Source organism: Condylostylus longicornis, unplaced genomic scaffold (genome assembly GCF_029603195.1).
Source record: "Condylostylus longicornis isolate FDR11 unplaced genomic scaffold, ASM2960319v2 ptg000077l, whole genome shotgun sequence".
NCBI classification, from domain to species: Eukaryota; Metazoa; Arthropoda; class Insecta; order Diptera; family Dolichopodidae; genus Condylostylus; species Condylostylus longicornis.
Window position 1 is genome coordinate 2,694,639 of NW_026578045.1, and position 18,694 is coordinate 2,713,332.

Consider the following 18,694-nt stretch of genomic DNA (forward strand, 5'->3'; position numbering starts at 1 on the left):
AATAGTACAAATTTTATATTATAATTTTTAGTATATATACATAAATGCATGGTTACACATGCTATATATATAAATACATATGTGTATATATGTGATCTCTATCTATTTATATTGCATATACAAGTTTATATATTAATAAATGTATATATATTTTTGCAAATTTTCATATTAAATATATATATATATACTTACTCGTAATATGGGTATAAGGCTTATTTTCTGACCTAATTTTCTTATTTTTCAATTATAATAGAAATTTTTCTTTGTTCTTTTTCTTGTTTTTTCTTTTTTAAGTTTTATGTTAATTTTTATTTCTATTTTTTTTTGTAAATACAATCTTAGATATATACATATATGCACATAGATATATATATACATATATATATATATTGTGTATATGCCTATGAGTAAATTTTCTTTTGTTTTAATGATTGGAGTAATTAAGAATAGTTTTTACTCTCGTATATATATTTATATACAATGGCTATCAAAACGATATCAAAATTAGCTTTCACTACATATATATACATATATACATACATAAGTATATATATCATAGATATACTTTACGTATATATGGATGTATTCACTATAAAAATGATATGGGTATATAAGAATAGATATGCCTGCTTCTATAATAAATAAGTACAAGGTCTGGTGATCATTGTTATCATTTTATTCTATTTTTTTTTTTGTTATATTTTTCTTCATTTTCAATAAATGAATATTCGTTTTGTATATTGTAGTATTTTCCCAAAAAAAAAAAATTAGTACATACACATTATATATACCAACTTTATATATTTGGGTATATACAAATCTCTTTAATATTTAAAATAAGTAGAATTTGTGTTTTGTACAAAAATTCTCATTAAAATTTTCATAATCGCTATAGATTTTTATGTCACACTTTAATAACGAACAAAAAAAAAACATTAAAAATAATTTTTAATGTACAAAATATTTTTGACATTTTTGATAGACTATTTAACCGATGTTTTATATATATAAACATGAATATTGTATATGAGTACATACCTAAGTTACTCACATGTATATCAAATGTAGGTACACTTTATTTTATTTACAAATTATTATTCCAGAGCTGAAACACAATATTCGAAATGAAATTGCTGCACTTCCATATATGTATGTATGTGCATATGTATGTAAATATGTGATAATGTTTGAGTGAGTCCATCAAAATTTTGATATTCATTTATGATCACGGAGAAAAGTGCGAACACTGTGAAGGTTGGAATATTTAAAAAAAAAATTAGTTTTAGTTTAAAAAAACCTTTGTTCCCGTAAAACTTGTCTCCTAAAAAATTTCGGTCCATAGCGATTCTGTCTCTAACAGATTTTACTGTTATTTTTTTTTAGATAATTGAGTCTCTTATTCATCTGCTTACAGCAGTAATGACAACTTCTCCGTCACTGATTTTCATCACAAAATTAAAATTTACGCAGCAGTATAACAGTAAAATTTTTCCTATTTTATATACAAATAATTAACACTTTATGAATATATTTTAAAATCATTTCTATTTAAAATTTAAATATTAAATATTTATTACAATTTTAAATATATACATGTTGTCACTCTATATACACCTTCACACTACATAGACTACAAAATTAGATTAATTTACATTTTATGAACTTAAAATAGAGTTAATTTTATGTTGTCTTTTAAATACATATTACAATTTTATAACAGTTTCTAAACAAGTTATACAATGTTATGTTTATTTGAAATAGTTTTAACAACAAATTTTATAATATGATGCAATTAAACATAATATATATATATGTATGCGTGTATGTATGTAGGTATATAATTTATAATCTATTTTCTTTCTAGTTTTGTATAAAATTTTGTTATACTATACATATATGTACATATCTACATCATACATTTATTTATTATTATTGTGTATAGACAATATTAAATGGCTTATTTAATTACATTTGGGATTTATAATAAATGTATATTATGCACGTATATGGTATGTATGTATGCATACATAACATAATAATGAATAAATGAGTGAAATGAATTTTAGAATGAATTTAAATTCTCAGAGCGTAAATTTTTTTAAATATTAATTATATATAGTTTTTCTATATATATTTATAAAATTTACCTGTTTTAAATTAGGGGTGTACATAAATAGTAATCGATGATGGGGACTGTTATGTAGAGTTAAAATTAATTTAAAAATAAATTTTACAAAAAAATTTTATTTGTAACGCCATTTTAATATAATATTTTTTGGGTTGTTTTTTTTAGTAAATTGTATAAAATTTGAAAATTGTGTAAATTGCTTTTATATATAAAATAAGCGTTTCCATATTTAACAATTAAAAGTTTCGAAATTACCCGAGTTCATTATAGAAAGCTCCCATTATTTTAAAGATGACGCTGTTTGTTATTTAATTGTAAAAACGGTATTAAACGGTATTGAAGGATAAACTATAAAACATTTTCTGTTTTTTTCTATTGCTAGAGCACTCTTTATTATATAGGGCTCATAATTCTAATTCCTTCTTTTAATGTACAATTACAGTAATTCTTATCTAATTCATTATGGGAACTAATTAAATTAAAAAAAAAAATTTAAATCTCGTACTAATTTTACTTAATTATTTTAATTATTTGCTGTTATAACGGTTAATACGAGTATAAGTCGAAAATACGCTTAGCATTTTTCAGGAAAATTACAAAACTTGATAAAAATTCTTTCATAAAATTTATATGAAATTCATTCAGAAAGTCAAAAAATATTAATTTAACTGAATTTATCAATTAAAATATATATCGTGTCGTTATACCGTAATCTACTTTTATATCGTAAATTTGCTAACATAAAAAAAGACATAATGATTTGTATAGTATTTTTATCACGCACATTAAAGATAAATATATTTTCACATTTTAACTCATTGTAGTATATAACAGATTTCTAGGTATTTTATAGATTTACGATATTTTTACGAAATATATAATTCCTTAATTTATCTTCATACTTATCTTATTTTGATAAAATTTTGATTTATACTCTTTTTCCCAATTATATCATAGATATAATTAATATAATAATAATTATGCCGGCAATTATTTTACCTTACTAAATGTTAAGCGGATATAATGCAAAATTCACGTAATAATTTGACCAATTTTGACATTGTTTCTAATTGAATTCCATGTATATATGGAAAATTTTCAATATTTATTACCATATGAATTCTGCCAAATAACTTGGTATACAATTAGTATTATACAATTTCAAATTTGGTCAATGTTCAATTTCTAAATGTAATAAAGAATCAAAATAAAAATTTCTTATATTGAACACTTAAGAAATTTAAGTACTTAAAATAGTTTAAAATTTAACAACTCAAACTTCTTAATTATAAAATTTAAATTCCTAAATTTAAAATATAATTTAATAATTAATTAAATAATATAAATATAATTTTAATACAATAATAATTAAAAGCTACAAGGTGTAAACATTTTTACGATTATATAATTGAATATTAATAAAATTTTGTATTATAATAAAAAATTTAGAAAGTATTTATTAAATTTTATTTAATTAAATTTTTTATAATATTAATTATTTTAACAAAAATAATTATTATTTTAAATTAATATACAAACATACATGGTATAATTTTAATCATCACAATTTATATTTTTTTTTTCTTTATTAAATAAAAGGCTTGGTGATTTATATTCACAAAAAAACAAAATGCAAAAAGAATTCCAGATAATAAAAATTAAATTAAATTAAATAAATAATTATTAAATAAAAATTTCAATGAAAAATAAAAAATAATAAATTAAAATAAAATATTATAAAAAAAAACTGTGATGTTTCTTTCTATGCAATGGAAATAAAATCTTGATATATAAAAATAAAAAAAAAAATAACACAAAAAAAATATTAAATTTAAAAATTATTAAAAATAAAAAAAAATTAAAATAGTTTAAAATTAAATAGTAAATAAAATTAAATATTAAATAAAATAAAGACAAAAAATATAAAAATGTGTAAAAATAAATACAATAATTTCAAAATTATAATTTCTATATAAATATAATAAAATTATATAACAAAAAATATTTTAATATTCATATAATATATATAAAAAAATTAAAAAATAAATAAATGAATGATTAAATAAAAACTTTAAAAATTTTTAAAAGTGGCGAGAAGAAAATCATAACAAACCACCCAACAACATACACACCACATCCAAAGTATTAAAATAAAAAAAAATATTATATATACTTATATATAGAATATAAAAAAAAAAAACAAATTCTTTTTGGTTTATACCTATACATATAACGAATATAACAATAAAAAGAAGAAAAACTGTAACAATAAAATAGGAAAAATAGAAATTAATATACAACAATTATGTAAGTATAAAATTTAATAATTTTCTTAAAAATTAATAATATTTCAAAATATAACAGTTTAGCAAGTTATATGTTGAGTAATTTAATTTGTTATACATTTATTTTTATTCGAAAATAAAGCCAGTATAACATAGAAATAGCCCTTATAATCTAAAATTTAAAGTATAGCTAATTCATCATCTAAACCGTATGTTGCAGTATTTATCGTACCGGTTTTTTGATCGTAGGGTCTCGATTACAAACCCTGCGGGGTTAGGTCACTAGTAAAAAATTACATTCAGTATTATATAACTTGATATCCAATACTAGTACGAACGTAATGAAACTTATAACACTCATTTCATCATCGCGAGAGGACATGCTTAATATGGTTTAGGTTAATATAGGACATACCCCAGTGGGTCAACACGAGGCCATGCAGGGTCTTTCTTTCAATCCTTTATATCGCAGCTGGTGGGAGATTGGTAAAAAAACGACTCTTTTCCATTACTTTTGCGAGTATCTCCGAATCTGCAGAGTAAGATTGCTCTCGTTGGGGGAGGCGAACATGGCTGGATATGCATTATCTATAAATCAAAAGTGCCAAGACTATACAGAATGGCCCTAGTGATTTTGTTGACCTCATATTTTCGCAAATATCAGGTCAACAAAATCGTCAAAACGGTAAAAAAACGCCGTCCGGGGTCGCTGTCAGGTCTGAGTCACGCTAGTCACCTGTACCACTAGACCAACATGCAAAACTAGAAAAAAAAAATAAGTCGATAACTTTCTAACATAACTTTTGTCATGTAGCTGGGCTTGGGCTTGTAAAAAGAGAATTTTAATAAAACATTTATTATAATGCAATTTCTTCTTAAATTTTCAAATACGTTCATATATATATATAAGCAGAACTGGGTCCCGATAACAATTTCGAAGCATTCCAGAGTAGTTCAAAAAACAATATACTTCAAATGCTTGTATATTGTTTGCTACCCAAGGCATAAAAATTTATAAAGAAACAAAAAAAAAATTTATTTTTGCGTCAAAAATGAGGTTGAGATTTAAAATTTAAATATATGTTTATGTAAGAATGTAAATAAGAAAAAAAAAAATGTAAACCGAGACTAGTTCATATATGTACTTACAAAATTTTACAAATTTTACTTCATAAAAATTCATGTGGTATGGTACATTTTTGTATTTCTAGAACATCATTTACAAATCGGTTTACATGCAATATGCAGACGCACACATCCATATGCATGTATATATGAATGAATATACAATACATATGGATTATATCCCATATCGTACAAATGTACATACCTATGTATATATTATAACAATATTTTCGTGTGTATGAATTGATGATGAATGAGTATTGTTCATGGAATCACCCTTTTTGGAAAAAAAAAAACAAAACTTACTAGAAAAGAAAATTTTAGTGTATGCACATTTTTCTTCACTTTATTTTTACCACTCACTCTGCCTCAACTACCTAGCTTGTATACCGTATATATTATTTCCTTTGAAACCCCTCGAAATAATTTTTTAATTCACCTTTACAATGATATACATATTTTTTTTATTTCTATATTCCCATTTTAAAAAAAAATTTTTGTTTTATATTACTGTTACTTTATATTTTTCTTTTTTGGTGAAAATATCGAAAAATTTTTCTCCCCTCTTGCTACGCTATACAAATATTAATGTAATTGCCAAAGGATATATAGCTAAGTGTAAGATTAAAAATTATTTTGTATATAAAAAAAATGTCTATGTGCAGATTAGTGTATGCATAATGTGTTGTAACAGAGTGTACCAAAAATTAAAGTTGCATATACGTATTTATAGAAGAGTGTATTTTTTACACCTATAAATAATTTATAATTATAAACGACTATATTATATTAAATTTCAAGCCCGCCAGTCAACCGCTGGTAATTATAAGACTTTCGCTAGAAATATGGTTATTATGAGAATCTATTCGCATAGTCAAGTTCAATACAGTCGAAGTCTCAGTAACGTGGAATTGTTTAAATGCATAAGTCACTTCTTCCTATAGATAGCAGAGTAAACATCCACAAAAAATGTCTAGCGTCTCTTCATCATGACAGATTTCGCACCAGCATGGGTTCGCAATGTGTACAGTATAATTGAGTCAGCATTGGCTAATGAGAAAATAAATCAATACACGGTTGTTTTTTTACTATTTGCATAACTCTAGGAGTCGCAATTATAATATTATTGGAAATGATTCTTTTAATGGTAATTTTTGCGTTTCTAGTAATCATAATTATTATACTCTACATATTTTAATAATTTATTCTGCAATCTTGCATTAACCTTCAATTGAAAACTATATTTTCAGTGGAGAATCCTAAAAGTATGCCGATTTGTATTATAAATATACCAATTTTATTTATCATATCCAGAATTTTTAATATATGTATGAATGTATGTAAATTTACAATCATATATGTGTAAATAAATGTATAGTAGGCACGCATACATAATATTTATATATATTTGGTTAGTTTTAAATATAAAAAATAACACAACACAAAATTAAAAAAAAAAAAAACAAAAAATGTAAGAATCACAAAATAAAAGTAAAAAAAAAAAATTATACAGGCGCAATAGTAACCCCAACCCTTAAATAACCAAAATCCACTAGACATTAAAGGTATAAGAAGACGAAGAAGCAAGTAAAAAAAAAAACAAAAACAAAGTAAAGTAAAAACCATAATATAAAATATTACACATGGTATAATATTATCCAAACCAAATAAATATACACTGCACATACGCAAATAAAATTTCCAATGAAATTTCGTACAAGAACATCAATAAAATTGAAACATATACAGAAATACTAATTGTGACAGTATAAAAACGTAAATTTTGTTGTATAATTGCTATTCCTTCGGTTGTGAGGAACTCTTTTCTTCGGTTAACTTCTTGGCATCGTCGAGTGATTTCCCTGTCGGAGAAAATGGCTTCTAATACCTGCTCCACTCAGTTCTCGTCTCCGTGGATCATCCAGATCTCCAGGTTGTCCCAAATGGTGGCGAGTAGTAAGGCTTTCTCCTCCTCAACTCGTAGTGCACCTCGGAGTGCACTTTGCTCCCTGCACCCATGTGCCTTGCGCGGATGTGGATGGTCTGGTCCGACTATCCTCTGCATCAGTGTTTTTGTTCTTCTCAGTGAAAGAGGCCTCATAGACGATAGTCACCATTTCCCTTGCACTTCTATTCTTTTCTATTTGGCCAGTGAACGCTGTCAAAATACGAGAACTATGACAGGGTTCTCTCGTTCTTCTGTTTTTTTTTTGTTTCTTCCTTTCTTTTATTTCTTTATTTATGTTTGGTGCCAGAGCAGCTAGAGAAAGGAGAGTCTGCTACACTGAGTCGAGCATAATGTAGTAAGGTCAAAATTTTCCCTGAGGTAAACTGGAGAGCGACTTCCTTCGCGATAGTCTGTATAACAACTAGTCAATACCCAGATTATTCTCTTAGTTTCCAGGTCACACTTTCGAACTTGTTGGCATGGTTGAATCTGCAAGACCGCACTAAGTTGTAGTATTTTTAGACATCGTTTTCAAGATTATTCACCACGACAAGATAGAATACTGAAGAAGGGGTCTACTTTGTGAATAAGTTGTTATTGTTGTCAGAATTCGTTTGTTTTCATTCTTTTATGACGAATTGAGTAGAATACATTTATGAAGTTATTCATTTTAGGCCTATTGTTGTGTTATATAAATAAATGGAATTAATATTGATATAAACATTATATAAATAGACAAAAAGAGAAAAATTAAAATAAAGGATGAAATAAATTTTTTTTTTATAGATAAAATGTCAAATCAATCGTATATTCTTTTCTATAATATTCACGTGCGCTTTTAGTGCGAGCTCAGTTTTTATTTTTTTTACATTTTCATTGTTTCTTTTCGAGATTTCAAATGCAGACAAGTTTATTATGATGATGTAAGTACAGATGTGTATAATTAAAAATCTCTTATTTATTTATTCCAACCAAATCTATAAAATGAATTGATTTCAATATGACGTATAAGAACCCACAGTCAAAATGGCAAAAAAATTGTGGCAACATCAAAAAAAAAAAAAACTACCCGTCGAATGACGTATGTCGTATATAATTTTACTTTTAAATTTTTTTTAGAGAAAGTACTCGTATAACATTTTGATATTTTAAAACGTATTAAATTTTACATCATTGCTTTCAGTGCATCATTTTTTATATAATTTGATAGATCGATTGGTAAAGTATTGAATCAATATGCATTTATTAGTAAATACCGGTATAGTTTCCAATTCCGGGATTGATCAAAACAGTTGTATGGAAAACATCAGGATTTTTTATACCTGTTTGTAATAGATAAACTCATGAAAATTTTGTTTTCGTATCAATTTTGTAATAAATTCTTAAATTTATTACTGAAACTCACTGATGATTATTAAAATCCATAAGGTACTTATTATGAAGTGCCAGAGAAAGCCGATGTTCGCTAGTATTAATACAAAAATAGCAAAAAAATTTTAAAACATCAAACTTTTATCTTCTAAACCCTTGAATTATCAGCGGGCAGTTTGTGTGAGGCTTCCCCAATTTGGCACTAGAAAATTGATATATATATATCGGGATCCTTGCTATAGATAATGCAGTAAAGAGATGTGCGCCTAATAAATATAGCAGTGCACGAGAATTTTGTGTACTCCATTTTAACATGAGCGCCCGATACATCTAATATGTTGATTAACCTTAAGTCATTTCGCCACATTTACATGAGAGTAAGGTGAAAAATTTGTTTACTGCTCATTACTTTTCTGTTATACAAATTAATTTAATCTGTATGTGGTTTTTATGTTATTATTTAGGCTTATTTAGTTAGTTTACTTTTCTATTTACTTTTATAGTCTTTTAATTTAATTTTTTAATTCACAATAGCAAAATATGCATTGATTTTATATGGCAATTTTTATTCACACTACATAAATTGAGTTTATTTTAAATAAATAAATAATTTTTTTTTCAGTATTTTAATAAGGTTTTTTTCATTATAATTTTGTTTTTATTTTATTTCTTTTTAAATTATTTTAATATAAATTGTCTCATTGGGAATTTTTGTTATAAATATGAATGGTGTCTCTTCATTTATTTTCATTCTTTTAATATTTATTTTCAATAGACGCATAGTCTTTATGACTGCAGTTATGTTATACCCAACTATTGTTTTCAATTTGAATACAAAATCTATATATGTATGTATAAATAAAAATAACACAATTATAATATGTGTATGTACATATATGTGTATGTAATATGACAAAAAAAAAATTAAATTATAATTAAAATTTATTGAAAATGTAAAAGTATTCACAATATTATTTGTAATCTAAATATAGAATTTACAAATTTATTTATGACATTGCTCCGTAGTTTCCTTTAAATTTGAATTAAAGAATGCAAGAATGATCGCATTAGTGAGTAAATTAGGCGATCAAACTACAATTTTCAGTTTATAAAGCAGCACAATTTCCTTTAAGAAGATTGAAAACACATTTTTTGTTTAAATTTATATTCTATTTTTTATATTGTAGCCATATACACATGTACTTTTTTAATATTATAATTTCCATTTTTTATTTGCATATTTTTAGGAGTTAATATAATAATAGAATACTATGGTTTGATAGGAAGGCATAATGAGTATATCTTAGAGTATCAGTGTTTCTTTGAGCTTCGAAATCAGAAATTTTGCTTATTTTGATAGACAATAATTCAAGGCTTTGTGAGGCGAATATAGAAAAAGTTTTAAATTATTAAAATGGGCAATATTTAGATGTTTGAAAGCTATGTTAACAGGTATTTGAAATTTATTGTCTTTTAAGAGCAAAACTATTTTAAAAATTTGATAAAGAAAACAAAAACAAATAAATTTACGGTTGTTTAACAAACTTCACTGACGACGACTGAGTTCTCGAATTTAACCGACCACTTTGTTATATAGTAATTTTGCTTATGCTGCTTTATTTTTCGGGGTTTTAAGGGAATTTTAAAAAAGTTTGTGTTTTTAATACAATAAATTTTTTAATTCAAAACAAATTATGTTATAGAAATTAATATAAAAATTTCCAAAATTTAAAATAATTTTGTAATATAAAACAATAGTACATATTTATTAATTTTATATTGTATACTAAAATATATGCCAGTCATAACAGTCATTTAATGCACTCAGATTCACTTAATAGGTTCATAAAGTTAATATTCATTAAAAGAATCAACATAGTTTATAATTTTAGGTTTAAAGAACCTTGTGAGCAATTTTTGTAACTTATTATTTGTGTATAGATCTATTAAAATAATGTTATTATATATGTATAACAGTTTAGTTAATAATCATTTTTGCCTTTATAATAATTAATAAAAATAATTTTATTGTTTGTTCTTTTGTCCCTCATACATAAATTACAGGAAGACCTTTGATATTTTTTTCCCAATATTCTGATGTTTTTATATTTTACTTAAACATATGCATATAATTATATATATATTAATAACGCATATTAAAATAAAAACAATAGGTTTTACAAAAATTTATTCATCATTTTAATGTTTATAAAATAATGATGATGATTATGACGATAATGATAATAATGATGATGATGAAATAACCCCTATATTGTATGCAAATTTTTTGACATTAAAAATATTTTAAAATTATGTATATGCATTTTATGTATATATAAATACAGTATGCATATAATAAAAAATAAATCAATTCATTTCATATGATGTCATATATGGCATAAAGAGTTTTACAAACCAGAAACCTTTCAATATAAAATTATTCAAACTTATATAATATAAGACTATGTAATTCGTGAGTCGTATATCATATTTCACGAGAATAATAAATGTAAATCAATTTATCTGTTATACTGTGAACATAATGTCAATAATTTACTTTGAAAAGCCATAATAAAAATTATGTAAGTATATTTTTAAATAAATAGTGTGTATGAGTATAACATTACGTGATTAAGGTATAAGAATCAGTTAGTGTTACGTTGCATTACAATGTAGTATATAAAAATATTGTGTATAACATTTTTAGGTTATTAAATTTTATGTATAGGAACATTATTCTAGCACATTGAGTTATTTAAGCTCGTACGGATCATAAATTTCTTTAAAACATGAACTGAATTACTTCGTATAGCTAAATTTTCAGAAAATTAAAAATGTTGATAGTAATTTATTTTTAGTAATAGAAATGTAGCAACAATAATTCTAGTAGTTCAAATTCACACGGTGCAAAATCTGTTCGTATAAGTTCGTATACGAACAAAATTTGCACCGTAAATATTAAGTAATATACCCCTTTTCGCTTTAATCACGCATTAAAATTTGTGTTTGCATTAAATTGTTAAAAATTTTGAGAAGACTCCCGATTCCCTTCACTTCACATTCCTGCCAGCCTTAATACTTTGAGTTAGTCTTTGTTATGAGACTGGAGTATCTGGGTTTTTTTTTTATATTTCTCATAAATTTTTGATAATATTAAGATTTCAGTTTAAAGGAGATCTAGGTATTGAATTGTCCTAAAATAATTCGATTTCAACTATTGCTCTGTATTCTTTTTCTCTGGAAGCTCTTATTATTATTAAATAATAGAAATGTAATATTAATAAATCAGTACAAGAAGTTACTAAATTACGAACATCTACATTTCTATATGTAAGTACTTTTGTATACCTTTAATAAATATCACACAATATAATTTAAATTTTGTAAGCATATTAAAATTAGTCAGTCACAATTAGGTATAATACATATTACAAGTAATTGCAAGTGTGTATGTGCGTGTTGTATAATGAGGTGTAAACAATAATATTGTATAATAACAATTATACCTCCTACAGTGACGTAACTATACACACGACTGAAAAACTAAAATTAATTTTAAAATTATATAGTGTGGTGAATATAAATTTAGCAATGTTGAATGTGATTAATAGACCCGAAGAAATCATTAGTTTTAAACAGACACTTGACAAAACCAAAAATTTTAAATTTTAAGCAAAAAATGAGCGATTTGTGATAATTTACTCCGCAAATTTTACTTTATCAATTTTAAAACCATGTGAGGGATATTGTGTTAATCGAATTTCAGCAAATTAAAGGTGAAAAACTACAAAGAACTTTAATTTAAATTAAAAGATTTATAATTTTTAATGCATTTTTAGCCATAATTTCAGAATTAATTTAGAATCAGTGAATTTAACAAGAAGAAGTGTAAAGTTCGACTTATGTAGGTTTTTCTTGTAGCCACAGTTTACATTTATATTAGTAAATCTGTCATCTAATCGGAAAATTTTAAATTAATTCAAATGATGGCCGAAACTTAAAACTTATCAATATCCCTGATAACTATGTATGTATGCATTTAAAATAAAAGTTCTTTTTTACATGGACGATAACCTCCAAGCTTTTTTTTTTATCGTAAGAAAAATTATTTTCAATTTTAAAATACTTTGAATAATTTTCTATAGAATTATAATTCGTTTTCTTCTATTTCTATTTAGATTTATATGTACATACATGCGATATGTCTAGATTAAGTGTACATACACATTATTATAACACATATATTTTAACATACATACTTACATGTATACTTAAGTTTTCATGTTTCACGTGAAATATTGTACCTATACATTAAGTACAATATAAAAACGTTACCAATCATAATTTAGTTTAGACAATCACAATTATTTAATATTGTGAATAGTAAAATGGAATGAATAACTGACCCTTGCCGACACCTCCCCGTATTTATCTATACAAATTATTCAAACAAAAAAAAAATACAAACAAATTATATATTATTATAAACATATATAATAGAAATAACAAATAATCATAAAAATTATTATATTAAATGTCAAAATATAAAAATGTACAGTTATTTTTAGATTTTGTTATTGTTTTCTTCGGTTTTTGTTTTTATAGTATATTATTCATTTGTGAATGCTCAAATCCATATTTTGTCGATTTTTGTGTAATTTTATTTATCACACTTAGAAAATTTGCTTTTTTGATTTTATGCAAAGATTTTGTCCATCCTTTACGTTTTATTTCGATAAACACAAAAATTAAATTGGATTGTGTACTTGATAATGTGATATTAGGAATATCAATTGTCAAATATGTATAAGAAATTCTGTATAATACATATTATAACGGATGAAGAGCAGATCGTTCAAGAAATATTATGACAGCACAAAATTGAGAAAAATATGTCACTCAACTATTTCTCTCTCACATTATTCAACTATTTTCTTACATCAGGTGATACAAATATATTATGTAAGAATTGGTTTTGAAGTGACATAAAGAAAGTTATATGATTATGTGAAATTTGAAAATCATATGATTATGTCACAGAGTTAAAATGGCGGTCAAAAACAAATAAATTTTTTATATTTATTACATTAAATACTTATTCATGTTTCTTCTTTTATTATACCATTTTGCATTTCTGATTCATTTCTCCACATTTATTCTCTTAAATCCTTTGGCCGCAATTTACACATGTACGTACGTAAGCTTTTACGTTTAATTATATTTTACGTTGAATTTAGAGCAGGAATATTGTATGTATATCATGTAATTATTGCCTGAACCGGAAAAATGATGAGTAATTATAAATATGGATATATAATATTGTATATAATTTCCATATATTTAAGTATGTAAAGGTATATATACCATATTATAAAAGGTATAAATTAAGATTGTAAAATATAAAAATGTTATATACAAGTTATTAAAATGTTATACACAATATTTCTGTATTTTTTTGTATTTTCTTTCTCTATTTTCGTTTTGAGAAGAAGAGTGACCTGTTTAAAAAATCTTCAATTTATTTTGTATTTTTTTTTTCTCTTTTTCTGCTCTTATTCTTTATGATGCACAAAATTATATACATTCATACATTTGAAATTTTATAATTGACAAACTTAAAATATTTTGTTTGTTGCACATATTTATTTTTGTGTTCTTTTTTTTCTGAATTTTATAAGGACGAAATATGAATGATGTGTAGAATTTTTTTTGTATACAAATGTACCATAATATAATATGTGTGTACATACATATATGTACACAAAAAGGACAAATAAATATTAATATAATGATTTGGCAACAAGTATATTTCCTTTTTTTTTTGTTGATTTTTTTTTTTTGAAATTAAGATTGGAAAAGATTATATATGAAAAAATATTCTAAATTTGAATATGAAAGTAATTATACGTGCTTTTTTAAATTTATATGTATGTATATAGTGTTATACTTAGTCAATATTTTTAGTGAATGTTAATATTAAAATTATGCATTTGTATTGAGATAAGTACTGTTACTAAGTAGAAAGGGGTCCTAATAGGCTATTGAATGAAAATTATTGACGTTTAAATATTTTGTAAAGACTAGATGGTATATTTCTAGATTAGAAATTTTGAGGAAATTAAGGAGGTTAATTATTAGAATTGTGTATAATAGTGAAAACAATTGAAAATTTTGTTGTTATAACAATTATTATACCAGAATTCATATTCTTCTCTGAAATTTGTGAATGCAAAAAGTTTAGAAAAAAGTTTGTGAGCTCTTACAGGAGTTTTCATGATTTTAAAATAATAAACTTAAACTGTTATACATAGTAAACTTGAACTGTTATACACAATTCAGACAAATTAAAATTATACATATACTTTGTATTAATACCGAAATCATCACAATTTTGAATTTAGCTTTTATTAGTTCAGTTCTTGATATTATATAATCTTTAATATAGCCAAAGTGTCGAATTGCAATGGTGTAGAGAAAAATTTTGGAATCAATGCTGTGCAAATTTAAAGTGAATTGCTTAAAAGAAAATTGTTATATTCATTATGAGCTTTTAGAGTTGATTGTTTCGAGTGTTTGAATTTCGACCTTAATAAGATTAATTTTAATATGACTAATTAATTGAATAATTAAAAATTAGTTATTTTGTAGTATACAACAACTTTTTTATGGAATAAGTTCTATAATTTCACAGTAAATTATTTACTAAACAATGGCCACTTATTATATGTTATTGTGTATTCTAATATTAGTTCAAAATTGTGAGAGAATTTTATTTTATCTGATCGCGTTACTTTTTATTAATATTTTTCACGATATTAATTTTAAATAAAAAATAGTATTTAATAGAGAATAGTATCAATTTAATTAATAGAGAACATTATCAAACTTGTATTACATAACAAGTTAGTTGAGTATTTTATTTATAGTTTTAAGGTTAAATGTAAGTAGTATAAAGTTTTGGAAACGAATTTATTAATAATATTTGCTTTAAGCCTAACAATTTGTTGTAATCAAAGCTCTAATTCAATACTCAGTGTAAATTCCAGTAAAACGGCAGGTGCATTATTGGGGATAGCTACAAATTTTAAATTTTTTGATAGTGTTTGATAGTTTTGATTTCTCACACTTATTTTATATTTTGCAACACTTTTCAATATTATGCATAAACGGCAATTCAACTATTGTCATAATTCAGGTGTCAATTTGATTTACGATATTATACAAGTTTTTTTTTCTTTTTTTATTATTATTAATGCTATTTGTTATTATATTATAAGTATATTTCATTACTAATGTATTATATTATATATTATGCATATTTTTTATAATAAAAAAAAAATTCTAAATAAAAAAAAAAGGAAGAATAATGAAAAAAAAACACGTTAAAAATCAGTGGGTGTATGATGACTAGGGTGTTTATGATTTGATTTCGTCTAGGGTTCAATGCTTTCAGTTCACAAAAACAAAACAAAAAAAAATATAAAAAAAGAAATCACAGAAAAACATAAAAAAAAAAAACAAAATAATGAGAAAGAAAAAAAAGAAAAAAAATATGAAATAAAAAAAGCTTATCAGATAATCAGTAAAAGCGTTTTTTTTTTTCTGCTTTTGCCTAACTTTTGTCGTCATTAGCTTATTGTCGTCGTTTATACCACATTATAATTTTTTTTTTTATACTTGCTTTCATTTTATATGAAATTATTGTATATGTCAGGGATAGTAAAACTTTTAAAAAATTGTGAACAAATTAGTCCTTAATAAAGCTGTGTACGGCACAAATTATTTGAAACGATTAAGGTTTAACATACAAAATAGATTTGTGTATAATCAATTCAGTCTAAAATTGATTGATTTTTTTAATATTAATATTAATTTAAAGCAGATCACCTACACTTGATGTGTTTTATAAAAATACCTCAAAATATAGACAGAAATAAATTGAAGGCAAGTGATATTTCGCAAATGAAGAAAACTGAAAATATTTTCTTCGTGTTTCTCAAACATCCCATAAATATTGAACATGTTGTAAAAGTAATATAGACATTCAGCAATTAAAATTATATTGATAAATAAATTAAGCCGTGCTGTCGAGCTACATTTTGGTAAAATGTCAAGGGATTTGCAAATAAGATATTACCGGAAGGATTTAGCCCGTACTCCAAGCAATAAGGCCGGCAAAAGAGAATATTACACAATATTTCTATACGCAAAAAAGGCTTAATTATAATTAATCCAAAATTATTGTTACAAAATTAAAATTCAAAATAATTGTTCCTGCTGATACAAAGAAGATTTCACTTTTATATTTTTTTTGCATTTTTTAATTTTATTCATAAATTAATTTTAATTAACACTTAAATTTTATAACATACAACATAATAATTTTGAAGAGACATTCCAAATTTTAAATTTGATGCGTTCAAAAATCACTATAATATTCCTAAAATATTTAGCAATTACAACACATAAGCTGAAATGCGTATTAAATAATATCTAATTAATGCATTTTTAAAGTATATTAGTACATATTAAGAATAGATCCTAAAATTATTGGCAATTAAGGGTTTTGTTTTCTTTCAAATAATTTACAAATTTTCAATGTACATTTGTAATACGAGTATATAGTTACGCGGTCGATATTTTTACCATTTCTGTTGACATGTCATACTAATGAATAATCATGTACAATAATATGAGAAAGAAGAAAAGAAAAGAAGAGTAAAGTAAATCAGTCGGTATTCGGTAGTACTTGCCAATTTTACCGTTAAGCATAAATATCGTATATATGTGCATATAATTACATATATATATATTTACCGTTATAAAAATATTATATTTCATAGTAGGTATTTATTAGTAAGAATTTTGTTTGTTTTTTTTTTTATTCTTTTCTTACTTAAATATTTTTTTTTTTGTGTGCTATGTTCTTTTGTTTTTGTTTTGTGGTTTTTTTTGTTGATGTGTACTGTTCTTTTTATGTACGTACTTCCGTTCTTTTATATATATTGTGTGTGTATATATATATTTCATTAATAAAAAAATAAATATAAATATATATTGTAGTTTTCGTATGATATACATAAATTAAATATATAAAATCAAAAAAATATTATTATACAAAAAAAAAAAACAAAAATGAATTCAAAAGTTGGGAACAAAAATATAAAGTCAAAAAAAGTGACGACGACGACAGCAACAACAACAACAACAACAAGCATAATTTTCATGTTTATTTTTAGTCACGGGATTTATTATTTATTTTTAAATGAACATAATATTTAAATATAATTTTAATTTTTATGCATAAATCCATATGTAATCAAAAATAATAATAAAAATAAGAATAAGAAGAAAACAAAACACCAAGTTAAATTAAATAGAGAGTGTAGTCAGGTGGTAATTACTTTTTCACAGTACTTTGCATTTTTTCTTATTTTCTCATATTTTTTGTTTTGTTTGTGTGTTTTATTATAAATGTATAGGTAATTTTTATGCTTCTGAATATTTTGAATTTTAACTATGAAAAAAAAAATTTTTTTTTTTTGGTTAATGTTACCAATTATGTTGTACTTTCTGGTATATAAGCCACAACAAGCAAAAACAAATTTATTTTCTTTTACTTAAATTTAATGAGAAAAAAAAAACTATATAATAGTATAGTAGAGAAAAATGAACGTTTGTTTAACCTTAATATTTTTAAAAACAAATCACTGTTTTACGAAAAAAACACATACACATACAAACGTATATATATATGAAGTAATTTTGTACATATATAAGGCGCATTATAATGTTGTGATCCTGTGTTATTTTAAAATATTTTATTAAGGAAGAGTG

General features: G+C 23.7%; 1 protein-coding gene across 3 annotated transcripts in view; it reads left to right on the forward strand.

Moving 5' to 3' along the window:
• The first annotated feature begins 3,887 nt into the window (after window positions 1-3,887).
• LOC129612871 (protein SCAI) overlaps window positions 3,888-18,694 on the forward strand; it is a 39,740-nt gene continuing 24,933 nt past the window's right edge. For 2 of the 3 annotated variants that reach the window (XM_055526676.1, XM_055526677.1), the window contains exon 1: window positions 3,890-4,435. The gene's annotated coding sequence lies outside the window, so the exon portion shown is untranslated. Of the gene's footprint in view, window positions 4,436-18,694 lie in introns of all 3 variants that reach the window. The other variant, XM_055526678.1, reaches the window with a different exon arrangement.